Here is a 16,496-nt window from a genome sequence, read left to right as displayed (position 1 = left end):
ACAAGGAGTGTGCCCTGTGAAGAGAGCCAACCCACATGAAAAAAGAAAAGCACAGCCTGCCCAGGAGTGGCACTGCACACACGGAGAGCTGATGCAAGATGATGTAACAAAAAGAAACACAGATTCCCAGAGCTGCTGACAAGAATGCAAGCAGACACAGAAGAACACATAGTGAATGGACACAGAGCAGACAACAGGGTGGAGGGGAGGGGAGAAAAAATTTTTTAAATCTTAATAAAAAAAAGAAAACCACTTGGTGTATCTAGTAATAAAAAGCACAATGAGATACCACCTCACACCAACTAAGATGAGTACTACTAAACAAGAAAAAAATAAATGTAGGCAAAAACATGGTAAAATTGGAGCCCTCTTCTATTGTGTATGGGAGTGTAAAATAGTAAGGCTGCTGTGGAAAATAGTTCTTCAGAAATTTAAGCATAGAATTACCATGTGACCCAGTATTCCTGCTTCTAGGTATTTACCCAAAAGAATTGAAAGCAGGGATTCATAGATATTGGTGCACCAATGTTCATAGAAGCATTGTTCATAATAGCCAAAAGATGGAAACAATTCAAGTGTCCATTGACACGACTGGATACACAAAATGTTCTGTATACATGTGATGGAATATTACTGTCATGGAAAGGAAGAAAGTGATGATACCTGTTTCAACATGGATTAACTTTGAGTACAATAAGCTGAGTGAAATAAGCTAGACACAAAAGGATAAATATTGTATGATTCCACTTACATGAAATACCTAGAATAAGAAAATTCATAGAGACAAAGTAGATTAGAAGTTACCAGGGGCTTGGAGGGAGGGGAAATGGGGAGTTATTGTGTAATGGGTACAGAGTTTCTGTCTGGGATGATGGAAAAGTTTTGATAATGGATGGTGGTGATAGTAGCATAAGACTGTGAATGCAATTAGTACCACTGAATTACTCACTTAAAAATGGTCAAAATCACAAATTTTAGGTTACATGTTGCCACAAAAAAAGTTCTTTTAAAAGAACAAAGCATTAAGGGGGAAAAGCTCTAGTAGACATTGCACAGGTATAAATATATACACTCTAAGCACTCAAGCTGAGAGTCCTTTGTACTGTAGCCACTGAAAAAAACATTGTGGAACACAATTATATTCAAAGGTATGTCATGCTTAAGGCCAGGGCTCAGTGCTTCCTTGGCACTGTTACAGAGAGCTATATCTCAGATTTAATACTATGTCCTAAGTAAGGTAGGCATGAACTTTTTCATAATACACATCAATTTTTAATGGAATAAAGGAGTAAAAACTCTGAACATAAACTTGTTTGTACATTAATGAGTTCTTTTAGCACCTATTGCTTATTAGTTCTTTTAACAAACACACCAAGGATGTGGCATTATAGAGTGCCCAACAATCTAAGTCCATAATATATCAAAAGGAAAATATTCACAAGGGTTTCCATGGCAAGTCACAGTTTTTAGGCAAGTTGAAAATATCTTTATATTTGACTTAGAGATAAATAACAAAATACAATTTGCTTTTTTTTAAATACAATTTTGTTTTTAAATTCCCTTTGTTTCTGAAGTCTGTCGCCATTTGCTCCAATTTGCAACCCAGTGCTCTGTCTTTGGGGCAAAAAAGCCTTTAGTGGCTATTTGGGATCAGGTGAAAGTAAATGGAAGGTAGGTATTGGATGTTTGTATTGTATTAATACTCTTAAGTATTCAAATTTGTTAAAAAGTTATACACATCACAGACATATTCCACCAAAGGTTTAATATTTTACAAATGAACATGTCATGTACCTACCTATTAACAAGCAGAAAATACTTGAGCGACAAGGTCTTTATATCTATTATACTTGTGTATTCAGAATCATTCACACATGTACTCCTATTGTTGAAATTCTAACCAATTGAAGGGTTAATCCTTTAGTCATTAGATCAGAGTTTTGTTTAGGCTTAGGTTTTTATTAAATTCGAAGAGTCCTAAAAACAGAATTGGGTACTTTGAGAACTGAGGATGCATGTACATCCATGCTTTGAGTCTTCATGTGTAGTGTCTCTTCTGGGTTCTGAGATCTTTTGTCAAAGAAGAAAAGACCCTTTTGCATCCACCAAGGGTTTGTGGTCTCATGGAATAGTTGAGCAAAATACCAATCATTTGGGCTGGGTTGGGAGGTAGTCACAGTTAACCTAAAAAGGAAGCTTTTATAATTTATTCCCAAGTGGCAGGAGATTTTACAATCTTAATTATGCTGTGTTTAGGCTGTTACTTAATTTACTACTAGGATAAGAGACCATGCAGAATTTTGAAATCATAAACTTAGGAACTAGGCAGACTTTATAGGTCATCTTCATCTCTCCTTTAAGATTAAAGGAAGTAAGTCTTTTAAGAAGCATGATACTTAGCAGGGGGAATCTTTGTTTTTGTTTGTGTTGGTCAATGCATAAAACTTGTGGTTAGTGAGTATATATGAGTAAGCAAGAATAATTACATGTAGATGGTAAAATATGGTATTATAACAAGTGGCAGCTCTACAGATAATAAGTATGAGGATGCATTGATATAATTGAGATTATTCCAATCTGGTCTCTGAAAGCTAATGGAGAGGGTAGAGGTTTGGTGCTGTTCAATACACAGCAGAAGGAGGAGCTGAATGTACTAGAGACAAAAAAAAAAACAGAACAAAACAAAACAAAAAAACATTATCTGAAATGGAAAATATTTGGAAATGGAAAAAGGTAATGTAGTTAGAAGAAAGAGCCAATTTGTGGAGAGATTTTGAAAGAGAAAAAAGTCATGTTTTTTATTGGACTTAAGAAGTGATTAAAAACAATAGAGGTGAGTTTACACTATGAAAAAGGGAATCTACACTATGACGATGTTCGAGATAGAGGATCTTACCACTGATCTAAGACTTCTTGATTTGAGAGGAAGCTAAAATTAGGAAATGGATTTCTGAAGACCTTGTAAATGAAAACCAGACAAGCCAGATTTTAAGCCAATTTAAAAACACTTTTCAGATTTAATCAGATTCTTGGGACTGAAATGACTCTAAATTTCTATTTGGTTCTAGTATAGGACATTCTGTAGAATACCTTTCTAGTCACTTTTTTCAACATTTCTGCTCTTTGTACAGGCTTATGATGCTACCCAGGCTCTCATGTGGACATACTAAGTGATCAAGGAAAGGATGACCAGTTCCTTTCAGATGGACAGTTACTTCCTGATAACTTCATAGCTGCCTGTACAGAAAAGAAAATCCCTGTTTTTTTAAAGATATTTATTTATTTATTTATTTATTTATTTATTTATCTCCCCTTCCCCCCCACCCCAGTTGTCTGTTCTCTGTGTCTATTTGCTGTGTCTTTTTGTCCACTTCTGTTGTCAGCAGCACAGGAATCTGTGTTTTCTCTTTGTTGTGTCATCTTATTGTGTCAGCTCTCTGTGTAGGTGGCACCATTCCTGGGCAGGCTGCACTTTCTTTCACACTGGGTGGCTTTTCCTTACAGGGCACAGTCCTTGTACATGGGGCTCCCCTACGTGGGGGACACCCCTGCGTGGCAGGGCACTCCTTGCGCACATCAGCACTGCGCATGGGCCAGCTCCGCATGGGTCAAGGAGGCCCGGGGTTTGAACCGCGGACCTCCCATGTGGTAGACAGACACCCTAACCACTGGGCCAAGTCCGCTTCCCAGTAAGTGTTTCTTAAAGAAGCAAGTGCAGACCCTTCAATAATCTTTTTCTCTTTACCCTAACAGACTTAATAACCTGGGGCTTCACATCTGAGCTTTTCTAGTTGGATCTGGAAACTGTAGAAAAACACTGCCCAGCTTAGCTGTGTTTTTGAGAGTTCAGTGAAGACTGAATGTGTTCATTTATTTTTATACTCCAAGAGTCAAAGTCTTGCTACCAAAGATTTTCCTGTTTTTCCATGTGAAGCGTGAGGTAGAGGAGGGAAAGTAAGTCTTATAGGCAATTGCACAAGCTTGGTATTTCATTAAAATACCCAGTAATTTAATGAAAGATTAATAAACAGAACTTGGAACTAGTCCAAGGTGACACAGTTTCTCTCTAATTGTTTAACTTCAAATCTTCTAGTTCCCAGAATGCAAATAGTTCGCATGTATCCTGTTGCCTTTTTATTAAAAATTCCTCTTGGTCTTTCATAACAGGCATTTTCTATTTTCAGAAAGTTGGATCTTGGTTTCCTTTGGATTTTCAAATGAAATACACTATTATATTGCAATATATCCCTGACAGCTCAAAGCTGTCACTTGTTTTCCTTGGGACTTTTTTGATAAAGGTGGTGATAGTGATAATAATAGTAAAAACAATGGCAGCTACTCAACATCTCCCTGAGACCATGCAAAGCTCTTAACACGTGAGACTAAGCATACGTGTTCACATGAGAGCTTTTCTCATGCAGGTATTTGAGGCATCTGTTTTCCTGCATCAGTGCCTGTTTTCAATCAGACCCATCTATTGGTGTGTGAAAAATGGCAAGTACAGCTTGGTACTGTATTTCACAAGTTTTGTGTCATGAAAATCATGGGCCTGTTGAACCTCTTAAAAAGTCAAGAATTACATGGGTGGGAAATGCTTTTACGTTTCTTTCTTCAATAGGAAAGTGTCCTTTAGCTCTAAATTTTCCTAATCAACTGCAACCCAAGTAAGATGGTTTTTCTACTTGCCTGATCATTGAACGATGCAAAACCAAATAATGTCAAGGCTCAGCCTCACTCTTGACAACACTCTTGTCTGATTCACTTCCATGGGAAACTAGAAGGCTGATTGCTTTCAAATTACATTCATGACTTTATGTATGGCTGTTCTCAAGATAGGTATTGGATGCCTCTCTGGAAGTAAGAGACTGAGAACATTTATTAATTTATCAAACACCTTAGGGTTTTCCTGAAACTCAGGGGCTATTTTTATATTGCCTGTTTTTACATCTTAAGAACTTAGATAAAAACCCCTTTGGCTCTATCTACCCCACCCCACCTCCATCAGAGACCATTTGTTAGATTAAGGTGAAAGTAAGAAAAGTCTTTCTTAGACTTTTTCTCTCTCTTATTTCCATCCTCCTTATATTCTAACTTTCATTGGAGAGATTCATGCTCCCAGAAAGATTGTCTTGTGTTTAATACCCTTAGAAAGCTCTTTGGACCTTAACTTTTTTTCTTTTTCCTTTTGAAATCTCTTGTCCCTGTCTTGTACTCAGAGGAGGTGTCATAGTCACCCAGGGAAGGGATTACCTCTCTGCCTACTTATAGGGTACGTATAATTGATCAGACACTTGAGGTCTGTTTTAGCTCAGTTCTCTGTGTTTCTTGGGGGTGGGTGGGTATAAACGAGCTTACTGACTTTTTACCAAATTTGATATATTGCTAAGGGGTTTTGGGTTTAATTAACTATTCCTTTCTCCTAAAAATAAAGATGCAAGATGCTTTTTCTAGATAGGAGTTGGAATTCTTGACATGGCTAACCATGGCTGTTTTTGGCACCCCAAACTATGATCTCTATATTTAATGGTTTGGTATAAATCTAAGGCATTTGGGCATCTTCATATTATCTCTTATTAATGTATCCTTGTTTTGTATTTTAATATTCACTATCCTGTTGACACCAATGTGCTTCTTTTGTGAACTGAAATGTCTTGTCCATGTTTCTCTCTAAATCCTCTTTGATTCTTTCATACCCTGTAGATGTGACCACATGTCTACTTTGAATATTTAATCATTCTATTTCTTTTTTTGCATTCTAATGGCAGCATTTAAAAGCAAGGCAGTGTAGAATGTTGTGTTTTTTTAAAGATTTATTTTATTTATTTATCTCTCCCCACCCCCCTGTTGTTTGTACTTGCTGTGTCTGTTCAGCATCTTTGTTTCTTTAGCAGCACTGGGAACCAAACCTGGGACCTTTGATGTGGGAGAGAGGAACCTCATCGCTTAAGCCACCTCTGCTCCCTGCTTTGTCGTGTCTCTCATTATATTTTTCCTCCTGTGTCTCTTGTGTCATCTAGTCATGTCAGCTCACTGTGCCTGCCTGTTGTGCTTGCTCACTGTCTTCTTTAGGAGAAACCAGGAACTGAACCAGGGGCCTCACGTGTGATAGGTGGGAGACCAATTTCTTGAGCCACATCTGCTTCCCAGAATGTTTGATTTTTCTTTGTATTTTTGCTGCTTTTTTAACATACAATGTTGCAAGTATAACAGCCTTGATTATAAATCTTCATATGGTAATATTTTTGTCTATTTACATACTAAGTGACACAAGAGACTTATTGAGTGTCCCTAATAGTAATGTTTTAAAATAGTAGATAAATTCTAATGAGCTCTGTCTTTGTCTTCCAGGGTTACGATCACAGCTACTACTTCATTGCAGCCTTTATCACTGATCACATCAGACATCATGCAAAATACCTGAACGCATGAAAAACTTCAGCTGGTCAAATCTCTTCAGAGTTATGAAAGTTGTAATAAACAGAATTGCAGGAATAAAAGTCTTAGTTCTATTCTATGGCTGAATCACTTTCTGGGGAAATATATGAAACCTACTTCTGATTTTTAAACTTATTTTACCAGAGTTGACATGGGAAATCCTTACTACTATACAGCTTTGTGGACGTCATTTGGAAATCCTTGTTATTTTGACTTCAGGCCAGGAATCTGAAAATCATCTTGTTCAGATCACAGGCGGATGTGCTGGGCAGGGAGTCCACGGCGCCGCCCAAGCGCCTCCCCCTGTGGACGCCAAGGCCGGGAGGCAGGGTCTGGCCTGTCCTGTTCAACATGGCGGCTCTGATGCCCGCCAGGGCTCGGCTTCTCCTGGGTGTTTAATCACTTTATTAGTTGCTGACTCAAGAAGCAGACTCAGGAACGTTCAGTGAATTCCCCATCGTTCCGCAGCTGTTTTATGAGGAGCCAGATTTCCTAAACGAGTCTTTTTAACTATTTAGGGGTTTAACATTGGTTTGGGGGTATGTTAAGCCTCTTAACAATTAAGGAAAGAGTCAATTTGGAAATAGCTAGATAAGGAAATCTGTCAATCTCATGTTACCATAAACTCAAATACTTTCTCTTATCACATGCAAAAATTTAGCTTGGAAGCACACCAAAAAAGTAATTAGTCTCTTTGTATATACCAAACTGTGTTCCTTTAAGAACTTAATAGCCAAACTTTTAAAACATGATAGGTGAAGCCTGGTTGTTTTAAATATTTTTGGGTTTTTTTTTCTGTTAGCACAAAGGTACATTTTAAATATTCAGTGCGAATGCATATTTCATATAATTATAGATAGTACTCAAAATCATTAATATTAAAAATTAGTACTCTATTAAATGAGTGATCAGGATTGAGCTCTATAGTGAGCCTCACAGACAACCTTCCATACAGGACGCTTCAGTCTAAACAGCCTAGTGCCCTGTAATGAGAAAGAGCTTTTAATTCATGTGTTTTTTTTTGCTTGTGGTAAATTCCTTTGTAAAGAAAAACAGTTGTGTTATCCTAAGATCATTGTAATCTCTCAAAGTTAGCCAGAGAAGCAGAACTAGTAGAGATATATATTAAAAGATTGATTACAACAAATGACGTGACTGTCGGGGCTGGCTCGGCGAGCCCACAGGGCACAGGGCACAGGGCATAGGGCGGGCGGCTGGAAGGGGAAGAGCTCAGGCGGGCTGCAGGGAAGAGCCCGGGCGGGATGGAGCACCACGGGCATGCGCCAGGGCTGGCGTCCACGGGCAGATTTTCTCCAAATGACGAAGCATATTGCCCAGGACATTCTCTTAGTTAGCCATATGATTACAAACTTGAGTTACAGCTGCAAAATCCCTTTACAGTAACACCTGTATGGAGGGGGTTAGTTTGTTCTTTTTCTAGATCCTCCAGTTCTGAGGTTAGATGTCTGATTTAAGAACATTCTTTTTTTAAGGCAGGCATTTAGAAGATAAATTTTCCTTTCAGCACTGCCTTTGCTGCATCCCATAAGTGAAATTCACTAACGTCCCTTGTGATTTCTTCTTTTACCATTGGTTTTTTAAGGTTGTGTTGTTTAGGGGACTGGATGTAGCCTGATGGTTGAGTGCCTGCCTCCCACATATGAGATCCTGGGTTCAATCCCTGATACCTCCTAAAAAAATAAAAAGAGCATGTCGTTTAATTTCTATGTATTTGTAAATTTTCCAGTTTTCCCTCTTTTACTGATTTTTAGCTTCATTCCATTGGGTTGGAGACAATATATTATATGATTTCAATATTTTTAAATTTGAGACAATGTTTTGCTACCTAATATTGGCCTTTCCTAGAGAATGTACTGTTTCTTAAAGTGATCTTTAAGAGAATTTCACAACCTGCTTAACATATCCCAGGAAATCAGTGTTAATGTCTTGGACTCTTTTAGTAACTGATTCTGTCAGGCAACTTCTAGAAGCATCCAAAGCCAGACTTGGGAAGCCCTAGCCAGGGCAGGAGAAAATGCCCTTTTGGTCTTGTGAGAGGAAATAAAAGGGATCTCTATCCTTGTAGTATCTGGCCTAAGCCCAAGATTCCAATCCAAAAGCATGACATTTCTAATTTCATTTTGTCTCTGGCACCAGGTGTCAGCCTCGTCACTGGTGTCACTTGCTGAACAAGTTCATTTTCTTGTGTAGTGTGTAAACAACAGAATCCCAGCATTTCCTTCCTGGCCTGGTAATGATGTACTCAGCCAGTTAAATAAGCCCTTTTATCTCCTTGGATTTACGAGATGAATTCAGATACCATAAAAATGACACATATAGGTGGGGACAGGGTTAACCAAGATTCGTTTTGTTCAATTTGTCAAGATATGCCAGGCATCCTGGTTTTGGTGGGGGTCTGTGTGTGTGTGTGTGTGTGTGTGTGTGTGTCTAACCCCTGTATTTAGATGGTAACATTGATCAGAGGTGTGTGGTGGATTGACGGCATATTGCCTTTTTGGTCATCCCTGGTGAAGTAGAACTACTATTTTTCTCAAAAGAATAAAACCCACTCCTTGTGGTTCTTTTCTAAAACAGTTTCAGTCAAAACACTGCCACCCAGTGTTTTGATTAGGAGAAGCAACATAGACCACCCACTTGAAAACAGTTTTCCAGTATATATAGCAAATAACATATTTGCATAGTTATAAGCGCGTAAGTCCTGGAAGACTATAAAATAGTTCGTTTTGAGTGTAGAGCTGTCCGGTCCATATCTTGCTGCACAGCAGAGCAGCTATCCCAGCTAAGGGAACGATCGCTCTGGCTTTTGGAATGAATGGTGAGATGATCCTGCCCGCCCTCCCAGCCTGGGTTCCCGTCCGGCGCGCCACGGGAGCCGGGCTAAGGCTCTCGGCAGTGTGGTCGCTCCTCAGGGATCCTGCTCCTGCCTCGGCACCGCCGCGTCTCCAGACACGCCTGGGTCCCGCCGCTCGCCCCAGGAGTGAGTGCAGGTCCCTGCGCTGTGTCTCCCTGTCCTGCTGCCCCAGCCCCAACCGCTCAGGTCGGCCTGGGATTCGCCAGGACGTGTCAGACACCAGGTCCCGCGCCCGAGAGCCCGGGGACCTCGCACGGGCTTTCCAGACGCCCGGCGAGCTCACCTAAGGGGCGGAGGGAGATGAGCCCCCCCTCGCCTTCCCCTGCAGGGGTCCGGGGGCACCGCCCCGCCTCTCCCAGCACTGCAGGCCTCCTGCGCTCTCGCACCCGCGGAGCAGGAAGTCCCGCAGGCGTCTAGCTGCTCACTGGAAGGCGCGTTGGAGAACGCGGTGGAATTCAGCGCTCACGTGCTGGGGAAGGTAGCTCGGGAGTTCGTGTTAAACCCGAAGGCCGCGGGGGACACAGAGTGACCGTGCCCGGAAACGCGCCGCCACAGGCCACAGGCGGGCGGGTGGGAGAGGGGCAGAGGCCGCGGGGCTGCGGGGGCTGGCGCTGCGTAGGGGCTGCGGTGCAGCGCAGAGGCGGGCGCGGGGAGCGGCCTCGCGCCCCTTCAGCACCGACTCGCCGGCTCCTTCCAGGCGCCAGATGCGGCGGGGGCGGCGCCGCGGGAAGGGCCCGGGTCCTGCCGCCTCCCTGTCCACTGCTCGGAGGAGCCTCGAGGAGGGAAGCCAGGCAGGGCTGAGGTCCAGCGTGAGTGGGGCAGGGCTGTCTCGGGCCTGAACAGCACGGGCGGGAGGGAGGCAGGCCAGGGAAGGAGGAGGGAAGAGGCGGGAGCTCAACCACCCAACCCCCATGGCCCCAGCCCAGAGGGGAGAAGACGCCCACTTTCCCAGGCAAGAGGTCATTTGACGGTTCCCTTCCCACGGCCTTCGATTTCTCTGTAAATTAAGACACAAGCTGAGAGCAAACGGAAAAAATTTTGAGGCAACAGTTTGGAAGAACTGAAGCAGGAGGGAGGAAAAAAGGCAAATGGCAGGAAGTTACATTAATGTCTAAGCAGAGTCGTGTCCAGTTAAGCAATAACAGCGAGACGGGCCGTGGCTCAGCTCCCCACCCGCACGTCCGCCCCACGAGGGCGCGGCGCTTCCCGGGGCAGTGGCGCCCCTTCTCCCCCGCCTGCCCCGCCGGCCCCCGGGACAGGCAGAGACTGGCAGCGGGTGGCGCCGAGACGCACGCCCTGCTGAGGCTTCCCGCAGAGAGGAGGGCCGCTGTCAGGGAGGGTCTCGCGGGCCAAGGACTGACTTCTATGGACTTGGCGTCTCTTCTCATCTGGACAGCCGCAGCCGTCTGCTTTTGTCACCTCTTCACTCAGCATCCTAGGCACCTGCCCGCTGCCGCGCGCGGGTCCTCAGCGGCTGGCTCCCGGAGCTGCTGCGGCGATCTGCCCCGCGTCCCGCACTCGCAAAGCACCGAGGCGCCTTCTCGCCGCCTCACAGCCAAGTGCGGGCGCGCTCGGCTCTGGGCTGCTTTTCTGTTTGTTTTTGTTGTTTGTGTTTTGTGTTGAAATGATCCAATTTTATTTGTCATTAAAAGTTATTTCTGTATTTTGATAGTAGAAACAATTCTGATGGATAAAGAAAATACGGTATAGCCATACAATGGAACATTATTCAGCCGTAACCTTGAAGACATCAAGTTGGCTGAAAAAGCCAGACACAGAAGGACGTACCGAATGCTCTCACTGATGGGAAATAGTTAGAATAAGCACATTCATAGCGCCAGAAACTAGAAAATAGGTTACCAGGGGCTGCGGTGCGGCTAGAGAATGGGGAGGTAATGCTTCAATTGTAGTTTCTTTTGGGATGATGGGAAAGTTTTGGTAATGGGTGGAGTGATGTAGCAATTGTGAAAGTAATTAACACCAAGTTGCATATTTGTATGTGGCTGAAAGGGAAAATTTTAGGTTGCATATATGTTATTAGAATAAATTGTTTTTAAAAACCCATGGGACTCTACAAGGAAACCAGGGAAGAATAACGTAAGCCATGGCTTAGTTAGTAGTGCAGTTATAAGAACATGCTGTCATTCGTAACAAATGCACACACTGATGTAAGGTGCTAATACTGGAGGTGGGATTGGGAATGCTGTATTTTCTATATGATTTTTCTGTAAACCTGCAACTTCTGGAATAAAAAAAGAAACAATTCTGAGATATACATTCCTATAAATTCATACTTGTTTCTAGTTCTTATTTTCCATAAAAAAGCATTTCTAGATGTCAAAAGATACTTAGACAAAGCATATGCATATGCATGCATATTTTGATATATTGTGCCAAATTGGCTGTCAAAAAATACTATAATGATTTATAGTCTACCCATAATACTTGGTGACATCAGCAACTTTTTGCCCTGTCTCCCTTTCCTGGCCATGCTAGAGAATTCCACTTGAACTTGACATGCCCAGAAAGTGAGAAATGGCAAGAACAACAGGTTGGCAGTCCAAATTCAAGAAGCCCACTTTTTTTTAAGATTTGGTTTATGTATCTCCCCCCTCCTCCCACCGCTGTTTGCACTCGCTGTCTGCTTGTCTTCTTTTTTTAGGAGGCACCAGGAACCGAACCCAGGACCTCCCAACCCCAATTGCTCGAGCCACCTCTGCTCCCCAGGTTTTTGGTCCTTGACACTTCGCTGGATCTCAGAGCTCAGCGGTTCACTGAGAAAACATTTAGTTGTTCGAAGTAGCCTCAGTAAATTAAATTAATACATTTTTGCATACATTCTGCTCTTTTGCACAAGGAGTAGGTCAATTAAAAACCACTCATTAGTAGGGAGCAGATGTAGTTCAAGTGGCTGAGTGCCGCTTCCCATGTATGAGGTCCTGGGTTCAATCCCCCATGCCTCCTAAAAACAAACAAACCAAGTCTTGCTGGGGAGCAGGTGCAGCTCAGTGGTTGAGCACCTGCTCCCATGTACAAGGTCCTGGGTTCAATCCCTGGTACCTCAAAACAAAAATGAAACTTAAAAACCACCCATTAGAGACAAAGTTACAAAATTAATGCTTATAGGCTGGTTTCATTATGGCAACTGATGGTTGTCATTATAAATATTTAGGGGTTTTTTCCTCTCATTTACAAAAGTAATACCAGTTACAGTATTTCCCCTCAAGCAGAAAAAAAGTTATGTGCTTCTTCCAGTCTTCTTTTAAAAACAAACAGCACTTTTTATCATAGCCATATATGTATAATGGAAAATTTTCCATTTCACCACTTTCAAGTATACAATTCAGTGGTTTTAATTACAGTCACAATATTATGCTGCCATCACCACCATTATCCAATTTTTTTTTCATCACCTCCAACAGAAACTCTGCACGCAGTAAGCAGTAACTCCCATTCCTCACCCCGCCCCATCCCCACACCCTGGTTACTGGTAATCTACTTTCTGGCCATGATTTTGCTTATTCTAGATATTTTGTATAAGTGAAATCATACCATATTTGTCCTCTTGTGTCTGGCTTATTTCACTCAACAGGTCTTCACGGCTCATCCATGTTGTCTCATCAGAACTCGATTCCTCTTTACAGCTGAGTAATACTCTACTGTATGTCTACACCACACTGTTTACCCACTCGCCTGCAGGTGGGCAGGTGCGCTGCTTGCACCTCTTGGCTACTGTGAATAATGCTATGAACATAGGTGTATAAATATCTGTTCCAGTCCCTGCTTCCAATGGGATTGCCAGGACATATGATCATTCTACGTTCAGCTTTCTGAGGAATCACCAAACTGATTTCCACAGTGGCTTTAACATTTTACAATCCCTGCACTGTACAATCGTTCCAACTCTCATCAGTGCTTGCTCTTTTCTTTTCTTTACTTTTCATAATAGCCATCCTGTGGGTATGAAGTGGCGTCTCCTTGAGTATTATTTCACATTTCCCTGATGACCAGTGATATTAATCATGTCTTCACATGGGCATTGGCCATTTATATATCTTCTTTGAGAAATGTCAAACTCTTTGCCTTTTTAAACTGGTGTTTTATAGCAGTTCTTTATGTATATTTTGGACAATAAACCCTTACCACATACATATATGGTTAGCAATTATCACTGTGCCTGTTTTGTTTTGTTTTGTTTTTTAACTTTTTCTTGCTCTTTTGAGGTCACCTTGGTCTTAGCCAGCATTTAAAAACTAGCCCAAATGGATCAGTTTACCAGGTTTTATCAGATGAATATGGTTATTTTTATCTCCAAACATCCCATTGTCTGGAACCTTTTCTTTCACTTTTCTTTCCTGACACTTCGTTTGGGCCCCAGTTCTGCAAGGAAGCTCCTGTGCGCAGTGAAAAAGGGCACAGCCTGCCACACTGTGACCCCGAGCAAGTTACCTGCACACTCGGAGCCTCGGCCTCTCCTTATTCATTGCATCTTAATGAGAAGTGATCAAAACCCAACTCGAATTGCTTCCAGGCAAGAAGTCCTAGCCTCTGGGAATGACCAGCGGACCTGGGAGTGCAGCCTGGCCACAGCACCCTTTGCTGCCTTTTGTTCCTACTTCTTGCAGTGCGTCTGTTTTATCCTCCAGCTTTTTCCTAGGTTTTATGTCTTGTGTCTTTAATCACCAGGAAAGAAGTAAAATCCTAGGGGTGAGACTTACTGGTCAATTTCGAGTAAGAAGCTGTCTCTGCACCGTGAGCAAGGGCCAGGTGGTGGCGTCCTTGTAAGAACCGCAAAGACCTCCCGGGGCTTGAGGCAGGGGTAGCTCCTAGAAGCCTGGGGTGCTGGGAGGGCACTCCCACAGGTGCCCGGCAAAGCCTTCTTTACTGGACTAGGAAAGCAATTTTTGAGAAAACCGATGTTAACTTTGTTCATTCTTTTTTTCCTTTTTCTTTTTTTTAATTTCTCTCTCCTTCTTTTAAAATTTCTCTCCCCTTCCCCCACCCCTGGTTGTCTGCTCTCTGTGTCCACTCACTGTGTGTTCTCCTGTGACCACTTCTAGCCTTATCAGTGGCACCGGGAATCTGTGTTTCTTTTTTGTGTGTCATCTTCCTGCATCAGCTCTCTGTGTGTGTGGTGCCATTCCTGGGCAGGCTGCACTTTCTTTCACCCTGGGCAGCTCTCTTTAGGGGGTGCACTCCTTGTGTGTGGGACTCCCCTATGTGGGGGACACCCCTGCCTGGCAGGGCACTCCTTGCGCACATCGGCACTGCACATGGGCCAGCTGCACATGGGTCAAGGAGGCCCGGGGTTTGAACCGCGGACCTCCCATGTGGTAGATGGACGCCCTAACCACTGGGCCAAGTCCCTTTCCAAGCTTGTTCATTCTTTTAACTCTCTCTCCTCAGTCCCTGCACGTGACAATTCCTCTTCTAGGTACTGGAGAATCGAAAGAGAAAAAACAGATGCGAGATCTGCTCTAACGCCGCGTGGGGTTCAGCTCTCAGCCCGCCCGCAGCAGCCCCCCAGCAGAGCATCAGCCGTGACGTGGGTCGGGCCGGGCGGCCCCGCGCGCAGAGCAGAGCAGCCTGAAGCAGCAGCCTGCGCCGCCCAGGCCTGCGCGCTGCGTGCGATGGGGCACGAGGACAGAAGCTGCCACTGCTTTCACTCAAAGGGCTCCTTTATAAATGACATGCATATGTGTTTACATAGTTTTCATTCTTCTGCTATATGATCTCCTGGTTTTACGTATGTGTATATACATTTAAACACATTCGCATGTGCTCAAACGTATGTGTATGTGTGTGTGTAAGTACAGTAGACGATCGCTACACTGTTTCTGCAGTGACAGGTTATGAATTTTTTTCTTTTGCCACCAGAGTCAACCTTTGTATCAGATTTGGTAGGTTTGTAGAAATTCCAAGTTTTAATGTCTGTTAAATAATAAAATGGAGGATATTTGCACTATGTACATTCTGTTGCTATGGCACTATCCACTGGTCATGCACATTTTGGTGCCCATGTAAACAGTGTACGAGGAAGGTGAAGAGGTCGTAACCACACAGGACTGCATTTAAAAGAAAAAAGAAATCTTACAAAACACCGAAGCCATTTGTATTATACAGCCAGCTTCAAGGAAATACTGAAAATTAACAACAAAAGAGACATTCCAACTTTGAAAAAAAAACACAAAACCTCTGAAAACAATGATTACAGAGCTTCATGTTGTTGTATACACAGGTAAAAAAAATATTTCAGGACCCTGCCCTCTGAATGCTCGGCAGGTGCAGCAGTCTAAATTCCTATTAATATAATCTCCCTTCGAATGATGCTTAAACTGTATACGCACTTTGTCCAAATCTCTTTCGTCTTTACATCATTACACTGTTTGACAAGACCGGTATTTGTGCAGTACAGGAAAGTATTAAAATACATTTTATGGTAGGCTAAAGTGCACAGTACATGTGATAGGAAACGACTGCCAGCTGCCAGCCCAGACGTCGGCCATGAGTGCCCTCCAGCCTCCAGGGCGCGGCGTGGGGCTGGCGTTGTCGTGGGCACCACTCGCTGCCCCTCGCGTGGCTTCCAAACTGCGGGGCTGCTGCTCCTGAAAGCCTCACGGCGGCTCTGCAGGGGGGGAAAGACGCCCCGGCCTCCGCCCGCCCAAGGAAGCCTGGGGCGCTCTTGGGGCCCGCAGCTGCCTTCCCTCTCGGCTTCTCTGTTCTGTCTCCCCACGCCCCGCCTGGCCCTTGGCCTTCCAGGCTCCACTTGACCTTCTCCCCGCCCGTGGTTGCCTGGGTCCCCAGGGGGCCCCCCCGAGGCCGGGACATATTTACCAGCGACTCTGAAAGCCACCCGCTCCCTGACAACAAAATCTGGCTTCTCCCTCTCAGAAGGCTTCCTCTTTTAAAACTGGGCGTGTGGAAGAGCTGGCTTCCTGCCCCAGGTCCTCTGTGCCTTGAGTAATTCTGGATGGCTCAGGGGTCAGAGCTTCCCTCAGAAACCTTCTTGCTTAAACAACAAACTCTTGAGCATCTCTCCTTTCCCCTCTGGCTTCCTCTACTGCCTTTGGTGCCACACTCCTTAATGGCCCAAGTCACAGTGCGAAATCATACCTCAACACGTGCTTTCCATGACTCCTTTGTGTAAAAACATGAATGTTCTGTGCATAGCAAAGTAAGTATGAATCCA

The 16,496-nt window shown here is 43.6% G+C and overlaps 2 long non-coding RNA genes across 2 annotated transcripts in view; one reads left to right on the top strand and one right to left on the bottom strand.

The window, feature by feature from the left end:
* The window catches only part of LOC111761125 (uncharacterized), a 33,876-nt gene extending 27,367 nt beyond the window's left edge, over positions 1–6,509 (top strand). The window contains exon 4 of the long non-coding RNA XR_009180683.2: positions 6,349–6,509. This is a non-coding gene — a long non-coding RNA (uncharacterized lncRNA). The remainder of the gene's footprint in view (positions 1–6,348) is intronic.
* LOC131273456 (uncharacterized) overlaps positions 1–16,496 on the bottom strand; it is a 407,742-nt gene that overhangs the window by 25,948 nt on the left and 365,298 nt on the right. The window lies entirely within an intron of this gene.

Source organism: Dasypus novemcinctus, chromosome 15 (genome assembly GCF_030445035.2).
Source record: "Dasypus novemcinctus isolate mDasNov1 chromosome 15, mDasNov1.1.hap2, whole genome shotgun sequence".
NCBI classification, from domain to species: domain Eukaryota; kingdom Metazoa; phylum Chordata; class Mammalia; order Cingulata; family Dasypodidae; genus Dasypus; species Dasypus novemcinctus.
Note: the sequence above shows the minus strand (reverse complement) of the source record. Positions and strands in the feature narration are given on the sequence as shown.